The sequence below is a fragment of the Equus przewalskii genome, chromosome 1 (genome assembly GCF_037783145.1).
Source record: "Equus przewalskii isolate Varuska chromosome 1, EquPr2, whole genome shotgun sequence".
Taxonomy (NCBI): Eukaryota; Metazoa; Chordata; class Mammalia; order Perissodactyla; family Equidae; genus Equus; species Equus przewalskii.
The window spans coordinates 74,911,292-74,929,755 of NC_091831.1; the positions used below are offsets into that span (position 1 = coordinate 74,911,292).

At 43.0% G+C, this 18,464-nt stretch overlaps 1 protein-coding gene and 1 long non-coding RNA gene across 3 annotated transcripts in view; one reads left to right on the plus strand and one right to left on the minus strand.

Annotated features, from left to right (window-relative positions):
• The window catches only part of RYR2 (ryanodine receptor 2), a 689,571-nt gene that overhangs the window by 644,903 nt on the left and 26,204 nt on the right, over positions 1-18,464 (minus strand). The gene's annotated exons all lie outside the window — the stretch shown is intronic.
• On the plus strand, positions 1,932-3,569 carry LOC139074887 (uncharacterized). Of its 2 annotated transcripts, none has more exons than XR_011524789.1 (3): positions 1,932-2,017; positions 3,183-3,267; positions 3,444-3,569. It is a non-coding gene; the product is annotated as an uncharacterized lncRNA (long non-coding RNA). The 2 variants fall into 2 exon arrangements; XR_011524788.1 differs by lacking the exon at positions 3,444-3,569 and adding an exon at positions 3,364-3,403.

Genomic DNA, 18,464 nt, shown 5'->3' on the forward strand with positions numbered 1-18,464 from the left:
ACAACAAGGGTAGGAGATGGACTGGAGAGAGGCAAGCCTCTTCCTAGTCCAGGGGAGAAATGATGAGGGGCTCACCTAACGCGCTTGCACTGAAGACGGAGTTACGGCCACAAGAGATTATGTACCCTTGAGGAACTTCAGTCAGGATAACGTAGACCAGGAAAGGCCTGGGTGACCACAGAGAGACAATCAGAACAAAGAGAGCCAGTCAGAGTTCTGGGTTGCAAACAACAGAAAACGGTTGAGCTGGAATGCTGATGGGAGCTCACAGAATTGACAGGGAGACTAGAGAACCCGGCTTGGAAAGTGGGCAGGAAGCTGGTGGCCAGAACAAGGCCCACAGCCCCACATGGGAACAGATAGGATACCCCAGCACCAGCGAACTTGGCTCTGTCCCAACCCCACCCAACTCTTCACATCACTTACATTGCAGGTTCAAAGTCCCCGGCCAGGCTCTGACTGGTTGTGCTAAGGTCAGGTCCCATGCCCTGGGCGGCCTGCCTCACTGATATTTAACTACTTTAAATGAGCAGCAAGAATAAACCTCCTGGACATGTTTGTATTTAGAAAGAAGACGCGTTACCTACGGAAGGATTGTTGGTGTGTTTCTATGTGTGTGCGCATGCATACAGGCTGGGAGGTGGGGACAGAAATATATGGTTTTGACCTTCCTGGGTGCTTCTCCAGGTTAAACAGTACTGCCTCTTCCCTAAACAAAGCCTCGACTCTGGGTGGGCTGACCTCGTCCCTTGTCCACTCCTTCTTACCTGTGGGCATTCTCCCCACCTGTCTGTCCTGTTCCCCATCAACCTACCTAAATCCTGTCTACCTGTAAGGGCCCATTCAGGCCCAGTCTACCACAAAGACTTCACCCACAGCGATCTCTGACTTCCCACTCCTGTAACATCACGTCGAGAGGTCCACAAGGCACTCATCCGATACCACCTTATTTCACTAACTCACCTCTTATGAATGATCATTTAAACAAGATTGAAATCTCACCTTCCTCCACCTTGGCCTAGAAGAAATACTTAGTAAATATTAAGCAGCTGATTGACAAAAAAAGTAAAAAACAGAAAAAAGTGAAAAATAGATGAAAAGTGCATTTTGTGTAATTCTTTAAGAGCTTCCTAGGGTGTGGGGCAAAAACTCCTCTATTAATGATGAGGTGCGTGCTTTTGCTTTTGTACAAATAAAGCTTTGTGTGATATTTATAAACCTGTGTGGAGGCCCATGTGGCACTTATCTGATATTGCCTTATACCTCTTCTGTGTATATGTACTTTAAACAAGATTGAAAACAGTATACAAGCAGGAATTCTCACTCTCACTGTGTGCGTGTTTGTTTTTGACCTCTATAGAACCTAATAAGTGCTCAATAAATATCACTTAATTGAATGATTAACTAAAGGAACAAAAAACAGAAATACAAATGAACTGTGTTTTGTGTATCATAAAAAAGTCTACTGGGGCCAGCCCGGTAGTGCAGCGGTTAAGTTCACACATTCTGCTTCCGCGGCCTGGGGTTCACCAGTTCGGATCCCAGGTACGGACATGGCACCGCTTGGCAAGCCAAGACGTGGCAGTATCCCACATATAAAGTAGAGGAAGATGGGCACGGATGTTGGCTCAGGGCCAGTCTTCCTCAGCAAAAAGAGGAGGATTGGTGGCAGATGTTAGCTCAGGGCTAATCTTACTCAAAAAAAAACAACTACCATTACTCTAAGGAGATAGCTTCCCTTACTAATGGTGAGATAGCATATTGTTACAACTGTACCAAAAAACAGTTTTGTTCATGAGGTTTCTTAGGGTTTTCTTTTAGCTTATAAAAAGTAGTAGCTGGAATGCGGCAGGTAATTTCCCCAGAGGCATAAAAGGGCTGAGTTAAGAGAACAGAACGGCCAGAGCCAAGCGTCTGAACTTGCTTATTCACTGAGCTGGGGACCAGTAAGTCACGCCAGCTCTACCAATGAGCTAAAATGGAGAGCTGTCCCTCAGACAGACGAGGCCTTTAGGAGGTAGGTCAGACACCAAACGGGAAGCTGCTGGACCCTGAAAGGAAGCACTGTCATGCAGCTCTGAGTTAGCAGCCCCCTGGACCCCTCTGTCAGCTTAGGAAGGGAGGGGTCACAAGCCATGGGGCAGAGAGCATCAGCCTCGGGTAAGGGGAGACTTTGGGGCCTGCAGAGACGGGATGAAGGGGTGACCAAGAGGTCAGTGCAGCAGGCAAGGAAGATGCGGGACCTTCCAGGTGAGGAAGTATCTTCTGTCTTCAGGGAGCAGGAAAACTTCAGAGGGACCCATACAAAAGTAAGAATCAGTGGCTGACTCGAAAACCCCAAGAATTCCAGCCATATAACGCCTTTCTTGCCCCAGCTTCCCATCACTCAGCAACTGCCCATTTAAATTCTAGACCAGGAACTCCCTGAAAAGCCCAGAGGCGTGCAGGTGAGGCTCGACGAACGACGTAAGCATGAAGGAAAGAAATTCATGCTCTTTAACCTCATCTATTTCTTTCCCTGCCTTCCCATTTTCTTTTTTCTAATTTCATACCATCCTCCCACCCCTTATTTTTCAGTAAGCATTCCTTGAAAAGTTCCAGATTTGTCCCAATGGGGACCCAAGAAAAATGGAAACTTACCCATTTCTAACCTAAATTGTTAGCGAGGGCAGAAGGAGGGGCCCAAAAAGGAAGGTACAGAGGTGGCAGTTACCTTAATCCAGGAACTGAGGCCAGGAAGGGACAGAACCAAGTCAGACTGTCCCACAGAGCTTCAGAGCACAGGCTCTGAGGCCCATTGCCCTGGGTTCATATTCAGTTCTGCTTCTAATGGGCTGCTTAACCTTGCGGAAAGCTACAAAATTTCTCTCTGCCTCAGTTTCAATATTTGTGAAATGAAAAACATAAGAGTGCTTATTTTATAATATTTGGGGGAAAATTAAATAAGTACTTAGAACAGTGACTGGCACTAAATACTCACCTCTTCCTTGCTTCCCCCCCCCCAAATAAATACCTAAATATTTGTTTCAAATGCAATGTTTTTTAGAGTGAAAGAAGGTTCTATTGATCCACCATAGAGTATATGGTATTAAACAATTTCCTAGTACAGAGTGGGAGTTTCAATTTGTAATTTGTCCTTATATATTTATGCCCTGTCCTTGGATTCATCTTGTAACCGATAGCAGAGAGCTATAAAAGAAGCCATTGAGGCTGGCTGGCCGTCTGTGGTTCTGGAACATGGAGAGCAGAGCAACCTCTGCTGACCAGGTAGGCTGAATTAACCTAAATATTGTCTTTATATTGCTATAGCATTCTTTTTTTTTTTTCCCCTTAATGTTCACATTATTTTCTCATTGTTAAAAGATGATTGTTACAACCATTAATCATCAGGGGGGTAATGTGACTCAGAGTCCAAGCAGACAAGGAACTTCGGTGGTTTTTAGATTCCTTCAGCATCATGTGTAATGGGGCACACGGAGCAGAGATGGCTGAGATGTGCGGGAAGAGAGCCTGTGTCAGGTCCTGGCTGAAGAATTAGCAGGGTCTGCTCCAAGTCTCCTGGATCCCCCCTTCAGTCAAGATTGAGTCACTGGCCCTTCTTCTGTGTTCAGGAATTTTACAGCACAAGTGACTTTCCCTTCCAAATTTTCTCCATTTTCAACATCTTAAATGCCATTTTCATACATGAATAATTGAATTTTTACCATTCCAATGGGAAAAGAGACCATCAGAGTTGATCTTAATTTTTATCTTGAAGTACAAAAATTTTAACACATACATTTACCTAAAGAAAATGGTAAAGGAAATTCAGTTGGAAATTCAGATCATGACCAATATATTTATCTAAAATACAAATGTGCACCCACGAAACCAGTGCAACATAAAGGCCAACAGGACTGGGGGCGTTCACTTGCCAAGAGATCACAGCACGGAAGGCTTGGTTTCTCCCTCTCCAGGACTCCAGCCGGACTGACGATTACTAACATCACTGGTAATGGACATACATGGAATATTATCATACTTGGTTTAAAAAAATAAAGTCCAAGAAGGAGTGAAATTAAGTCTTTTACTTAAGCCCATATCCTCCCTGCCTAATACAATTAAAGCTGCTTTGACTGTATTATAAAAGATAGTTTCCAGGGCCGGCCCTGTGGCCAAGTGCTTACGTTCGTGTGCTCCGCTTCGGCGGCCCAGGGTTTTGCCCGTTCGAATCCTGGGTGTGAACATGGCACCGCTCACCACGCCATGCTGAGGCAGCATCCCACATGCCACAACTAGAAGGACCCACAACTAAAAATATACAACTATGTACCGGGGGGCTTTGAGGAGAAAAAGGAAAAATAAAATCTAAAAAAAAGATAGTTTCCTTTTGTCTTATCCTTGTCGATCTCTTATACTCAAGGGTGGTGTCCTGAGGATCCCTGAGAAACAGAACTATGTATTAAGTAGAAATCTTTGTAAATATACCAGAGACCCAGAGGCCAGACTTACGAAACATAATTCTTTCTGATTTAACCTGATTTAAGCAATGGAATAGATTTCAACAGTCACCCAATAAAAGAAAATCAGTTCTGTCATCTGGGGTTCACTTCCTTATTAAACATTAATACACAAGAATGAAGACCCAAACAGATAGATTCTCCTGGATTCCTTAGGTCAACAGCTCAGTCTCTTCCCCTTTTAACTGCAGGCCTTGAATCTCTGTACCATTTTTCAGAGTTTAGTGCTGATGGAAAAGATCTGGCAGTTCTGAAGAATTCCACTCTCTATTTATTTATCTACCTAAGGGACATAGCTTGGATCCTTCACTGCACTGGAATACTTGAATCATACTAGTTGGAATATGAGCCACCCAGAAGTAGAGAGAGAAAAGAAAATATGTATTCAAGCTCATATCAACTCAATTATAAGAAGGCCATTAGTCAATCCCAATTTTAGTAAGGTTTTGAACACACAGGCTAGACTAAAATAGACTAAAATCACAAGTGCAGCTGAACAGCTCTCACTTGGGACTCTACTCCCACCACAGACTGTGGGACAGGACTTCAGCTCCAATTCCTTCAGGGCGTAAGACTTCTAATTCAACAGAGTTTAGGAGAAAGGCTTTCTGGAGCACAGCACACCCCCACAGATTTAAAGGGGGCAGGAGATGTTGCCCCCTATTGGCGAGGTCATACAAGACAAGTTCCAAACACGCTGGAGAGCTCAGTTTTTCCCCTTCTGGAACTTTCACCTGTTGTCCAAGTGGTAAAATCTTTAGTAGCCTTAATTTTTTAGTTAAGTATCTTCGGATACTTTTTTTTGTGAAGCAGGTTACAGATGGTAGAATGACTACCATGATAATCCACACTACTCCCAAATACTGGTACTGGGGTTCAAAAAATAAGATAGCAATGTATATTCCTTTCCCAAAAGGCAAAGCTGCTTGGGGAAATTGGAACTGAAAACACTGTGGTCCCGAATACTTTAAGTTTCAGATCTTGCTATCTTCCACATGGTGCTGTAAGGAAACCATTCTCATAGGAACCATACACTAGAAGTGTTCGTTTCTGGCTTAAAAAAAAAATACAGAAGAAAAGGTTCACAGTTTAGAAATGACAGGGGAAAAGTGAGAGTGTCTGAAGTACAATGACAAGACCTGGAGAAAAGAGTGCCATGTGATTTAATCCCAAAGAAAACAACTCCAGAAAGAGATTTCCCAGACTGGCAATAGGACAGCAAAGGGCACTCTTTCTTCAGTGGAAAGTATTTGAAATAGAGCATTGCTTAATGTCATAAACTAAAAGGCATGCCCCCTCTGTGGAAGGAAGAGACTGTCAAATCTGGTTTTTATTCATCCTTCCTATAAATCCAGGACTGTAAAAGTCTATGAAAACACAAAATAATTTTCAGGATCCCTGAGGTCATGACCTTCACCATTTTCCTGTGACAGTTTATAAGTTCTGTTCTTCACAATAATTCACATGAAGACTCAGACTTCTGCATGAAAAAGGAAAACTATTCTAGTAGAATGATTCAAGTGAAACCCAGTTTTCTCAGGGCTCATGCTGTCCCTCCTGCCTGCAATGCCCAGGGTTCAAGGTCAACCCCAAATCCACTTCCTTGTATATCTAGCTGACATCCTTATCTCTTGTTGCTGATTCCTCTCATCTGAGTTGCTGCCTGAGCCAGGTTGAGCCATGCAATGAGTAGCTTATTACATGCCTATTACCTGCCATCTTGTTTTCTGACTGGTATCCTTCACATATAACTTCTCCCCAGCTGGGAGCAGTGTGTGCCAATGGCTGGTTGGTAACATTTCCCAAAGCCTCACCAAAGCAAAGCGTTCCTCGCAGATTGAACACTAAAGGGAAGCTCCTTGATCTCCAGTTACCAGGCTAGAGGGATGCACTCACTGTAGCTTGCCTACTGGGCATTTCCTTTTACTGAGAAAGAGGCTTCAGCAGTCAGTCCTGCTGTCAGCTAAAATTATGATAAATAACCCTCTTATTTTGTACAGCACTTTTCGGCTACAAAAATTGACTTCAGGCACGGTGATTTCAAGTATGGACCCAGTAAAATGTTACACCTTTTTTTTTTTTTTTTAAAGATTTTATGTTTTCCTTTTTCTCCCCAAAGCCCCCCGGTACATAGTTGTATATTCTTCGTTGTGGGTCCTTCTAGTTGTGGCACATGGGACGCTGCCTCAGTGTGGTTTGACGAGCAGTGCCATGTCCGCACCCAGGATTCGAACCAACGAAACACTGGGCTGCCTGCAGCGGAGCATGCGAACTTAACCACTCGGCCACGGGGCCAGCCCCAAAATGTTACACTTTGCCTACATGCATGGGAGGATGGTCGTCCCATAACTTCTAGATTATCTTTGTTGGAAGAGCGCTGCACGGCCCCACAGAAGTTGCCACGGGAGTATGTGGTACATATTTAGAGTATTTATAGTATTCAGTTGAAGACCAAATCCTAAAAACACACAGTGCCCAACTCTGGCTTACATAATTCCAAGTTTCATAGTTGAAGCCAAGGCTTCCCTTCCTAAGAAAAAGGATTAATACACAAACTTTATCTTTGATATCCTTGACATGCCCTCTGCCCTTCATTGTCTCTAAAACTTTAAGGAAAAAATACTGACGGGAGAAAAGGCTTGCTACCTGTATGACGTTATTTTCAACACGGTAACTGCCTAGAGACATGTGGTCTAATGGCAACCCCAGCTAACTCGCCATGTTGATTTTGTGCAGACAGCCCTCTTTCTGGTCCTCTATATTTCTTCTCTCAGCCCCAGCCTCACTGTGGGGTCTCTCCTGCCCCCCCATCTTCCTTCATCTAATGCCCTCAGCTGGCCCCCATCGAGTGAGCCCCTAACCCACTCGCTGCTGCTGCTGCTCTCCAACCCAAAGAGAGATGGACCATGACGTCGCTTCCTTTCTCTACTGCCAGCCCACTAAAACTGCCATCCAGTTCACAAATCCACACGGTGAGCGGAAAAACAAGGGCTATGAAGTGAGACAGGCCCAGGGGGAACTCCAACTCACACCCTCTAGAACCTGAGGGGAAATTAGCAAAGGGAGAAACACTGATGATCCTTCCAACATTTTAATTTGCAGCTAGAGCCTGAAGAAGGTACTTAACCTCTCTGAGCCTCAGAAGTCTCACCTATAAAATTAGGATAACATTTACCTCATGAGGTTGTCTGAGGTTTACTTGACATAAGCCATGTAACATGTTTAGCAACGTGCAAGGCTCCTGGGAAGTGCTGTCCAAGACAGCAGCCACCAGCCTCATGTGGCTATTTAAATTCAAATTCAGTCAAATTTAAAATTCAGTTCCTCAGTGGCACTAGCCCCATTTCAAGGACTTGACAGCCACATGTGGCTAGTGGCTATAGTATTGGATAGTGCAAATACAGAACATGCCCATCATCACAAAGAGTTCGACAGGACAGCGCTGTTACAGAGTGCTGACATATCGTCATCTCTCAGTAGGCACTGGGGACTGGCTCCAGGACCTCCTCAGGCACCAAAATCTGAGGATGCTCAAGTCCACTACATAAAATGGCATCGTATTTGCATATAATCTATGCACATCCTCCTGTATATTTTAAATCATCTCTAAATTACTTCTAATACCTAATACAATGTAAATGCTATGTAAATAGCTGTTATGCTGTATTGTTTAGGGAATAACAACAAGAAAAAAAAGTCTGGGGGCTGGCCCCGTGGCATAGTGGTTAAGTTCAGCAAGCTCCACTTCAGCGGCCCGGGTTCACAGGTTTGGATCCTGGGCACAGAACTATACCACTCATCAACCATGCTGTGGCAGCAACCCACATATAAAGTAGAGGAAGACTGGCACAGATGTCAGCTCAGGGGTAATCTTCCTCAGCAAAAAAAAAAACAAAAACAAAAAAGGTCTGTACATGTTCAGTACAGACACACCATCATAAGCCTTCCAATCCATGGGTGGTTGAATCTGCAGATGTGGAATGTGCGGATACAGAGGGCTGACTGTATATGTACCCATATACTGCTGCTCTGGTGACAGTCAAGCAAGGTTCTGCATGTAGAGGGGAGAGGCCAATTTGACTACAGTGGGACTTATCCAAGAAATGTCATGAAGGAAGTGAGTTTTGAACAGGTTTTGAGAGCATGGTAACAGTCTTATATCTGTATAGTATTTTGCATATAAAGGAATTTTTACATATATTTTAAAGAACATGATCTCAAATAGGATAACATTTTATACGACAGAATAGCATATGAAAAGACACAGAGGAGAAAATGCAAAGCCTGAGAAGTCAGCAGATGTTCTCTCTCAAGAAAACAATTTTTTTTTTTAATTTGAGGGGCTTTTAAGGTATCAAAAGGCCATTTAGATTCTGTCTAAGGACATTTCAACCAGCTCTAATATTCCTTCATTTAACCTTAACAAGACTGTACAATGCTACCAGGTAACAGTAACCCATTATTAACCCAGACATGGACAGACTACATTCCAATATACAACACATCCTGATGGCGCATCTTTTCTAGAAAGACTGCTTTCCTCGGAAATCAGTATTATGAAGGTTCCCCAGTACATTCTGATCAGGCAATTATCATTCCAGCTGTATTCATGCCAAATCAAGACCAGAGAGGGTTAGGAAAAAACAGGACAAAATAAAAGGGGAAAAAAACATATGGATGTCAAAAACATACTGCCATTTTTAACCCATCCCCTGTTGACTCTCTGCTCCTCTCTCCATGTTCCCATCTTCTTAGCCAAGAACCCTGGCATCAAAAGCTGTGCTTTCTGCTTCCAGGGGGCCTTTCATTTAGCAATGCTCTGGCTAATGGTTACCATACTAGGCAGCACAGGTCTAGGATTTATACAACAAGGGTAAGGCTCAGAGGAAAGAAAAGTGGGACCTCAGCTTTGGCCATGGTTTAGGATTTGAAGAACAGGTCTTAGAAGAACAATCCCAGCTCTGTCCATTTTTTGAGTCCATATCACCAGAGATTTGGGAAAGGCACCCTTCTTCAGGTGAAGCATTTCCTACAGGAGCCTAAGTCCACCATCACGATACAAAAACATGTTTCCATCCCTCAATCAGAACCCAGAAACAACCTGCCCGATGATGAAGCTCATACTACAGCAGCTGCCGACTGTTTCTCTAGATGTTCACAGAGCCCCCCAGTAGTTAAGAGAGGTGGTGGATCCCACAGTTCTTTCCATTCACCAAGTTCAGGCCATTCACCAAGCCACATTTTCAATTCAGCATCTATGAATATCTTCCTCCAGAACAATAACTCCTTCACCAACCAAAGCTCTTACTCTACACAAATATTATGTGAAGATTTTTCCAAAAGTAAATGCATAAGCTCAAACACAAGTACATAATCTTTGTTTCACCAGTAACTCAAATTTAGTGATGCACATGTGGCAATGCTCTCAAGTCAATCGGCTGTAACTGTCACAGCAGGTCTTGACCCTGTGCTTCATCACCAACCTTCCTTTGTAAAACTGAACCTCCCTCTTGAAACACCTGGCCAAGTAAAATATTCTTTCTGTGATCTTCCTGCAACTGAAAACTTTTTCACTTTTAAGAGTCAAATAACGGACTACACTTCACTTGAAGATCAGAGAGGACAGTCATTTATAACCAAGGGTACCCAAAGCCTCAAACCATTCAAGCCAATTGCACTAAATGTGGCTATCATAACATCCTTCTTCTATACCCAGCTGTATTAGATTCCTATTGCTGCTGTAACAAATTACTACAAACAAAGTTGCTTAAAAATGCAAACTTATTATCGTATCGTTCTGGAGGTTGGAAGTCTAAAACGAGTTGAGAGGGCTACACTCCTTCTCAAGGCTCCAAGAGAGAGTCTGTTGGCTCGTGGCCCCTTCCTCCATCTTCAAAGCCAGTGGTGGAGCAGCTTCAAATCTTTCTCTCTGACCTTTGCTTCCATTGACACATCTTCTCTAACTCTGACCCTCCTGGATCCTTCTTATAAGGAACCTTGTAATTACACTGAATGCGCCCAAATAACTGAGGATAATCTTCCCATCTCAAGATCCTTAACTCAATCATATCTACAAAATCCCTTTGGCCTTGTAAGGTAACATTCCACAGATAATGGACATAGATATTTGGCGGAGGGGGCATTATTCTGTCTACCATACCAACTTTATAAATTCATCTCTGCACACTACCCAATTAAGAGCAATGTTTTGAAGGACTAGGGATTAATCAAAAACTCATGATATATAGTCTTACCAACTGAAGTTTTATATTTGCATTATGCAGTTCAACATCAGGTGAGATATCCTGAGAACAGTTAAGGAATGTGAATTCTTTTTCTGAACTATAGGCTATTTACCTTTTCATATTTCTTATTAAGATAATATGCAATTATCATTTACTAAAACTAGTGTGGATTTCACTGCTTCCTTTGAGGGATTTTGGTGATAAAATGCGAGGTCATACACAAAGCTGACATGATACGCTTTAGTTTAACTCACTCTTAGTAGCTTATTTCTTTAAACTCATGTGGCTTTTTGGTTACTTCTTACTGATTCACTAGCTCTTAGTGACAAATTTGAACTAGTATGAGACCGAACAAAAAAGTTATTTCCAATAATAAATGTATTCAAAAGGAATGAAACAGTATATGAAAAGAAATGGTTATTTTTTACATCACTATCTTAATTTGGAAATACTTCTAAAAATTCAACAATTAAAGGGATGGTTAGAAAAGGCTCTGCTTATTCTCAAATATGCCAACCAAGATGTTAGCTTTCTTCATTTACATCTAAGAAAAACTAGTCTGAGATCCATTCTCGAATAAAGTTCCCTCACTAGGAATGGGTTAAGTTGGAGGCAGATGAAATGGACAGAATGAGCAGAGAACTCCTAAGAGGGCTGAAATACTTAAAAGATAAGTCTCGGCAGGTGAAAAGGGCAGAAAGCAAGAGGGTGCCTCTCCACCAGCTGGGGGCTATTTTTAAACCAAGGATGAGAGGTTCAGCTTTGTGGAACCCACACAGGTTGGTTTGCATTTATGAACAAAACAGACATTTCTGTTATGGTAAAAACTCAGTCAAGAAATGGTTATTTTGGCTTTATAAATAATACAAAAACTCTTAACTGAAATTCAATAAAATGCTATCCCTCAGAATACTGTCCCATTGTTACCTCGTTCAAAAGCAAGATATTATGAGCCATATCTTGTTATCTTTCACATGACAGCTTAAGCTAAACATATTTAAGTACTATGGGAAAAATACTAGCTACCACATAAACAAGGCTGGAAAGAATTAACTTGATTGGTAGAAAACTTACTTTAGCCCTCCAATATTTTCTACAACAACATAAAACCAATGTAGGCTAATTTGTGAATCACTCATTTAATCTTTTGCCATGTCATGGAACCCAAAAACACAGATGAATGATAAATCATAGATTAACCTTAGAAAAGTCAGGTACAACACCAATGCCCTGGTTTGGGTTTTGTTTTCGTTTTGTCATGTATGGCATAGGAGTTTGGGGTGACAGGTCAAGGAAAGCATTTACTCCAGTGCCCAACATTTAACAGACATCCAATACACATTGACTCATTTGGTGAAGGAACCTACGAATAGGGTCCACTCCTGTAAGGAAAGTACAAGAAGAAAAGGACAGGACTAGTACTTGCTTCCACCTCTCCTGACCAGGCACTGAGACACAAGTGTTGGTCACAAAGGGTGTGGCGGTGGCTAGGAGGACCTCACTAACCATCTGCATTCTGCCCAAATACCAAAGGCCACCAACCCATACATGCGTACATGCCAGGCATATATGCCAGGCACGTCTCTATAGGGAGTTCATCCCAAACAATTTGAGAAGGAGTAAATTCAGTGAGTATCACGTCTTCCATCTATTTACATCAATTTCCAGCATTCTCTGAAAGACAGAAATAGCAAATGTAGCCCTCATTCCATTTCTAAATTTGAAGGTGTTATTGGGCACAGTTCTCAGCTGGTGCCAGCAGATACCAAATGGGTGGCACATACACCACTAATTTAAGCCAGCATTCACAGAGGAATAATGGCAGGGAATACTGTCTTTTTTAAGTGGTCTAAAATGTTCTCTCTATTCTAAATAATGAGAATTTCTGAGATGAAAACCACATAAAGCTAAGTGGAGATCTCAAGTTTTTATTAAAGCTTTTTTTGTTTTTTAGTAAGGAAGAGTGGCCCTGAGGTAACATCTGTGCCAATCTTCCTCTACATTATAGATGGCATGCCGCCACAGCATGGCTTAGATGAGCAGTGCGTAGGTCCGCGCCAAGGATCCGAACCCATGAATCCCAGGCCACTGAAGCAGAGCCCATGAACTTCACCACTACACCAAAGGACTGGCCCCTATTAAAGCTCATTTTAAAAACACATCCAAGTCCATTGTGGTAGAGGAATGTGAGAAGAGAAACCCAAGATGGCCGCCCAGATGCAGAGAGGGACAACAATTCTGTCAACATCTCAAATCCAAGAATGTAGTGAGATGCAGTAACTTTCACTTCTGTGCACTTGGTTTCTGACAAAAGGCGTGAACACCATTTTCTGCTTATTGACATCTCTGTGGGCTGAAAAGAAAGAATGTGTCCCGGCGCATCTGGTATTAGGAATAAATCCACATCCACAAATGGTACTTCAAGAGCGAATCATTACTCATTACGCTTCTCGCATTTTGCATCTCCATTTAAACAAAAACATTTACATTTTTTATCCTGACTTTGCCAGACTAGAAAATCAGACGATTCATCACAGGCAGGTAACCAGGTTACCAAAAAAAAAACCAGCAGCAGCAAAGGAAAGCTACAAGAGCAGTATATCTTAACCTTGAGGCTGAACCTGGAACCAGAACAGTATGTGACAGAGTTGCTGCTATAAAGACGCTCAACAAAAACCCAGCCCAGCGAATGAAGACTGGTTGGCACATCACTCTCTTGGCCCAGATGCTGGCTCAGGTGCCACTGGGAAGGAACAGCCACTAGTCAGGGAAAAAAGAAATTCAGCAATTTAAAGTTTGCCCTAAAGCAGTCCCTCCCGCAGGGGATCAAAGCTTTAAGTAACAGCAGTCCTCCTAGCTTCCACAAGTGCAAGTTGAGAAGAGTTTTTCCATGGCCGCTGGCCATGAAAATACACTATGCAGCCTGAAAAGAGAAGAACTCATACGCCACAAGACACAATACAATAATTTGAGAGTTGTGGGTATATATACACACAAATACAGGCAATTCATACTCCTCTGGGCTTAGTATTAACTTGTCCATTGTCATCCATCTAATTAAAAAGCATAACTTTTACTGCTTTTAGCCAGGTTGGTTCCACTGCAGCTGGAGAATGAAGGCTCATGCCTTTACACATTCAAACTGTAACCCTGCCTTTGACCTCTCCTCCTCTCCTCCCAAAGCCCCAACATTCCTGGCATCACAGAGGAAAGCAGTGTGGCCCTGACCAATGTGCTCCTTGCCACCCTGTACCACTCACTGCCCTGCACAGGGTACCGATGATATCGTAGGAAATAGATTTCCCCTAAGCAAGCCCTCGCCGGGATTAGTTAACCAACATGCTTAAGCTCCCTCGTGCGGTCAGCACCTCTCCTTTCTTTCCCACCAAGATACCTTAATAATTTAAAGGTAACAGATGGGGATGGAGGAAAGGATGAATCCAGAACACAGAAGAGTTAAAAAAAAAAAATCCTGGTTGCTAAGATTGGAAGCATTATGGATTGAATTATGTCCCCCCAAAATTTATTATATTGAAGCCCTAACCCCTAGTACCTTAGAATGTGCCGTCTTTGGAGACAGAATCTTTAACGAGGTAATTAAGGTAAAAGGAGGGCATTAGGGTGGGCCCTATCCAATCTGACTGGTGGCCTCACAAGAAGAGAAACTTAGAACACAGACACGTACAGAGGAAAGACCACGTGAAGAGGCAGAGAGAAGACGGCCATCTACAAGCCAAGAAGAGAGGAAGCCAAACCTTCCAACACCTTGATCTCAAACTTCCAGCCTCCAGAACCATGAGAAAATATATGTCTGTCGTTTAAGCCAGAGAGCCTGTGGTATATTGTCACAGCAGCCCTAGCACACCAATACAGGAAGGAACAGAGCATGTCTTAGATTAAAGATGTCAGAAGTTGCCTCTCCCTTTCCACATGCTGTCTCCCCCCAGAGTTCTCTCCCCTCATGTCCCCAGGACTCCATCATCTTCATACTGTCCCCTAACTGAAATCGAGTAATGGAGCATTTCACTCCAAATGCTCTCGGTTATTGATATTAGGAAAGCAATCTGATTAAACACACACACATCATTACACTATTGCAAAAATATAGCAGCTGCAGTCCCTATGGCTTCAGTCCATTACTCTTCCCATTGCTTCCATTCTCCCCCCTCCAGCTTCCAGGAACAGCAGAGAGGAAATAAACATTTATTGAGCAAGTTAAGAATTTTATCTTATAGGGTAGATTTCATTTTAGGCAAAACGGGAGGGGCTCGGAGAGGTTAAAGTAACCTCCCCAATAGTAGAACCAGGAATTGGCCCAGATATTTCTGACTCTGAAGACCTTATTTTTCCCACCAAGCCACAGTTTCTTTCCTGCAGCTGAGATGGTCTAATGTTTTATAAAATAGTTCTATTGGGGGGAAAAGCCACTGTAAACACTATCCTAATATCCCTAGAGATCAATTCTAAATTTGTATTAATTAGATGCTCTCTACTATGTAAGCCTGTAGAGAAAATAAAATTTGAATTCATGTTTTACAAATCGTGCTGAAAATGAACACAAATGACAATAACACCCTTGAATAGTTTTTGCTGAAAGATAATTCAATGAAATACCTTCTTTTAAAATACGGAATAATGACTATAAAAAGGCAACGTGAGTTCTGTGCCTTCCTAACATCATTCAGCATTTGGAGGATACGGTTTTGGTGACAAGGTTATTCCAGGCTCTCAGAGGCCACGGTCCAGGAGAGTGCCAGGCCTGCCACTGCAGGCAGCTCTTTTCACGGTTCCTGCATGGGGGCAGCGGGTGAAATCAGCAGTTAACTTCACCTTATAATGAGCCCCAAATCAGCCCTTAATTTAATTTTCTTCCCTGAGAACTGAAAAGGGACAAGAGCGCATTCGGAATGCCTGAGTGAAAGAGATGCACCAGTCCCTAAGCAGTGAAACTGGAAACAGCGAAGGGACCCAACCCAGCAAGACCAGCTCCGAGGAACAGAACCGGAGTATGGGATGATGAGAGGGGAGCATCCTAGCAGCAAGGAGGTGAAAGAGGGCCATAAGCGACTCCCTCCCCAACTTTGCCATTTGCTACCCAAAATGCTTGCTCTGCCCATGAAAAAAAGCACTAATGACCTTAATGCTCATGAATAGCTACATATACCTAGCCACCTTGCTGCTTATAAGAATTATTCACGTCACTAAATATGTTGGACTTTCTTATAAGTGCCATTCAATGTGCACAATACCCTCAGCTCCTGGTTCTTAGTATTCACAGCGTTTTGCTTACATAACCTGATTGTTCTACAGCTTTATAAAATTAGAGGGAACACTAGAAGCCAGGAAAATAAAAGAAGCATGGACGAAAGCAGAGAAGCCAGCTTTATACGGATGCATTTGATTTTGGACAAGCTGACTTTCAGAGAACAATGGGGCATCAGGTGAAAATGGAGACAAGGCACTGGGGTAGAGTCCTTGCTACAGTGAACTGGTGGCTGGCTGTGAATGAGACCTTCAGAGGGGAGATAGTGTGGGCAGATGAGGAAGAACTGAGGGCCAGACTCTCAAGGCATTCACATTTGGCCAGTGGGAGAAGTAGGGGAAGCCAAAGGAAACCAGGGTGGAGAGTGAAATCATCAGTGTTCAGAGCCACGCTCTCCAATACCACTCCTGACATGTGGCTACTGAGCTCTTGAAATGTAGCTGGTCCGCACAAGATGTGCTGTAAGGATAAAACACACACTAGATTTTGAGGCCTAAATGGACAAAAGTCCCATGTCTACCAGGAGAGTTCAAGGGGACTAATGCTGAGGGAAAGCATTTGAGACAGCCGTCTTGGAGAGTGGGGAGCTGGACTACTCCCCAGTGAGTAAACAAACCATTGCTGTCTCTAGACACTTTGGGCAGTGAAATAGAGAAGCAGAGATAGGGGACATTCCACTTTGTTTTTCATGAAAGGGAAGACCTGTGAGTGTTTGTAAACAGCATACCAGCTCCTCTTTTTTTCCCCAGCAACACACAGACATGCTCCCTCCGAAACTCACATTCTCACCCCCACGGAACCATCAGGGAACAGCTCACACCCCAACACAAGCAGAGAAGGCAGAAGGGGACAGAATGGGAGGTATTACGTGATTCATCTAAAAAGGAGCTCGGCCCTTGCTCATTGGGTTTCTGTTTTAAATCCTGGATGAGATCATGGAGAGCAAGCCTGGAAGTGCCGACGGAGGGCTGACCACTTGCTCTGAGAACAGCACGGGGTGGGCACCACCAACCACATTCTGGATCCTGGGATTCCAAGGACTTGTCACGTGGCTGTTGGCTTGCCACCTGCCACTGCTTCAACATACATTTATCGGGAAATGTCTACATGGTTGTGAGAAATTTTACTACTACCTAACTTCAAGCATGTACGTAAATGCCATAGAACCCTTAGGCTGCTTATTCTTCCAATTCTCCAGCCCACAAATAAATTAGTTATGAAAGCTGTAACTGCTGACAGCTATCTGTAACTTCTGAATCTCCATTCATGGCAAAAATGGACACTTCTGCATGCTTGATGCAGGGTCAAGCCATCATTCTGGATGGGCTACAAGTCATTATAAACTTTCACAAAAAAAGAAAATATGCAAGTAGTTATAGAAGTTAAGTCATCTGGCAAATTGCTAAAACATCCAGTCTTTGTTTCATAAACAATTAGACATTATTCAAGCTTTTGTGATTTCTCTAGTGCTTTATAAGAACAGCCAGGACACGCAAAATGTCACCTGACACCAGGTGTGGATGGAAACGGTTATTTCACATGTAAATTGCATAACTTATAAATGTTCTCTATTAAATTCCTCAAGTAATGAACTATAACAAGGGCAGCGTCCAACTGGACACTCCCGATATACAGGAGAAACTCACAGAGAAGCTAAGGAGCGCTCGGCATCTGCTCAGCCAAGCATTTGCTGGTTCACCTTACGGGGCTGAGAACTTGAAACCCAACAGGACTGCAGCAGGGGCAGCTGTAAAATGCAATTCTCTGTTTGGCATAATATAATCTTTTTTCCTAATTGAAGGAACATAAGACAAGGGTTTTAATCCCACAAGATAACGGAGCAGTGCATGAAAGCGGCACCAACAAACGAATACAAAGGTGTATTGATAGTAACAACTTTAACACTTCATTTCCAGACCAGCTCAGTTCACTGATGGCTCCTACAGAAGACCTTTCTTTTACAGAAGTATAGGGTGGTCATTAGCAGTCACCTTCTGGCATAGGTTTTGAGTCCTGGCTCAAAACGATGAGCTGTATGGTTTAACCTCCCTATGACTCAGTTAAAAACAGAGATAATAATAGTATGACTCCACATGGTCTTGGGAGGAGAAAATGAGTTAATACACAAGCCCTGCTTACAATGGACCTCACCCCTACTAAGTGCTCAATAACGCTAGCTGCTATTTTAATCAGTTAATGCTTATCAGCACCTGATCACAGCAAACCAAGATTCCAGCTGGTGACCTCACAGACACAAAGAGTGTGACCAGGACGGAGAGCTTGACCCCTAAAGAAGTCTTTGCCCCCATATCTTTCTCCACATTGAAAATTCACAGTGATCTTGACTGTTTATTTCTCCTCTCACGCAGGTCCTGATAACTCCTGCCTTCCAGGGATTATTTCCAAGTATTGCCTGGGGGAGCTCACCTTTAAAAGAAAGAAGAGCTCAATGAGGGC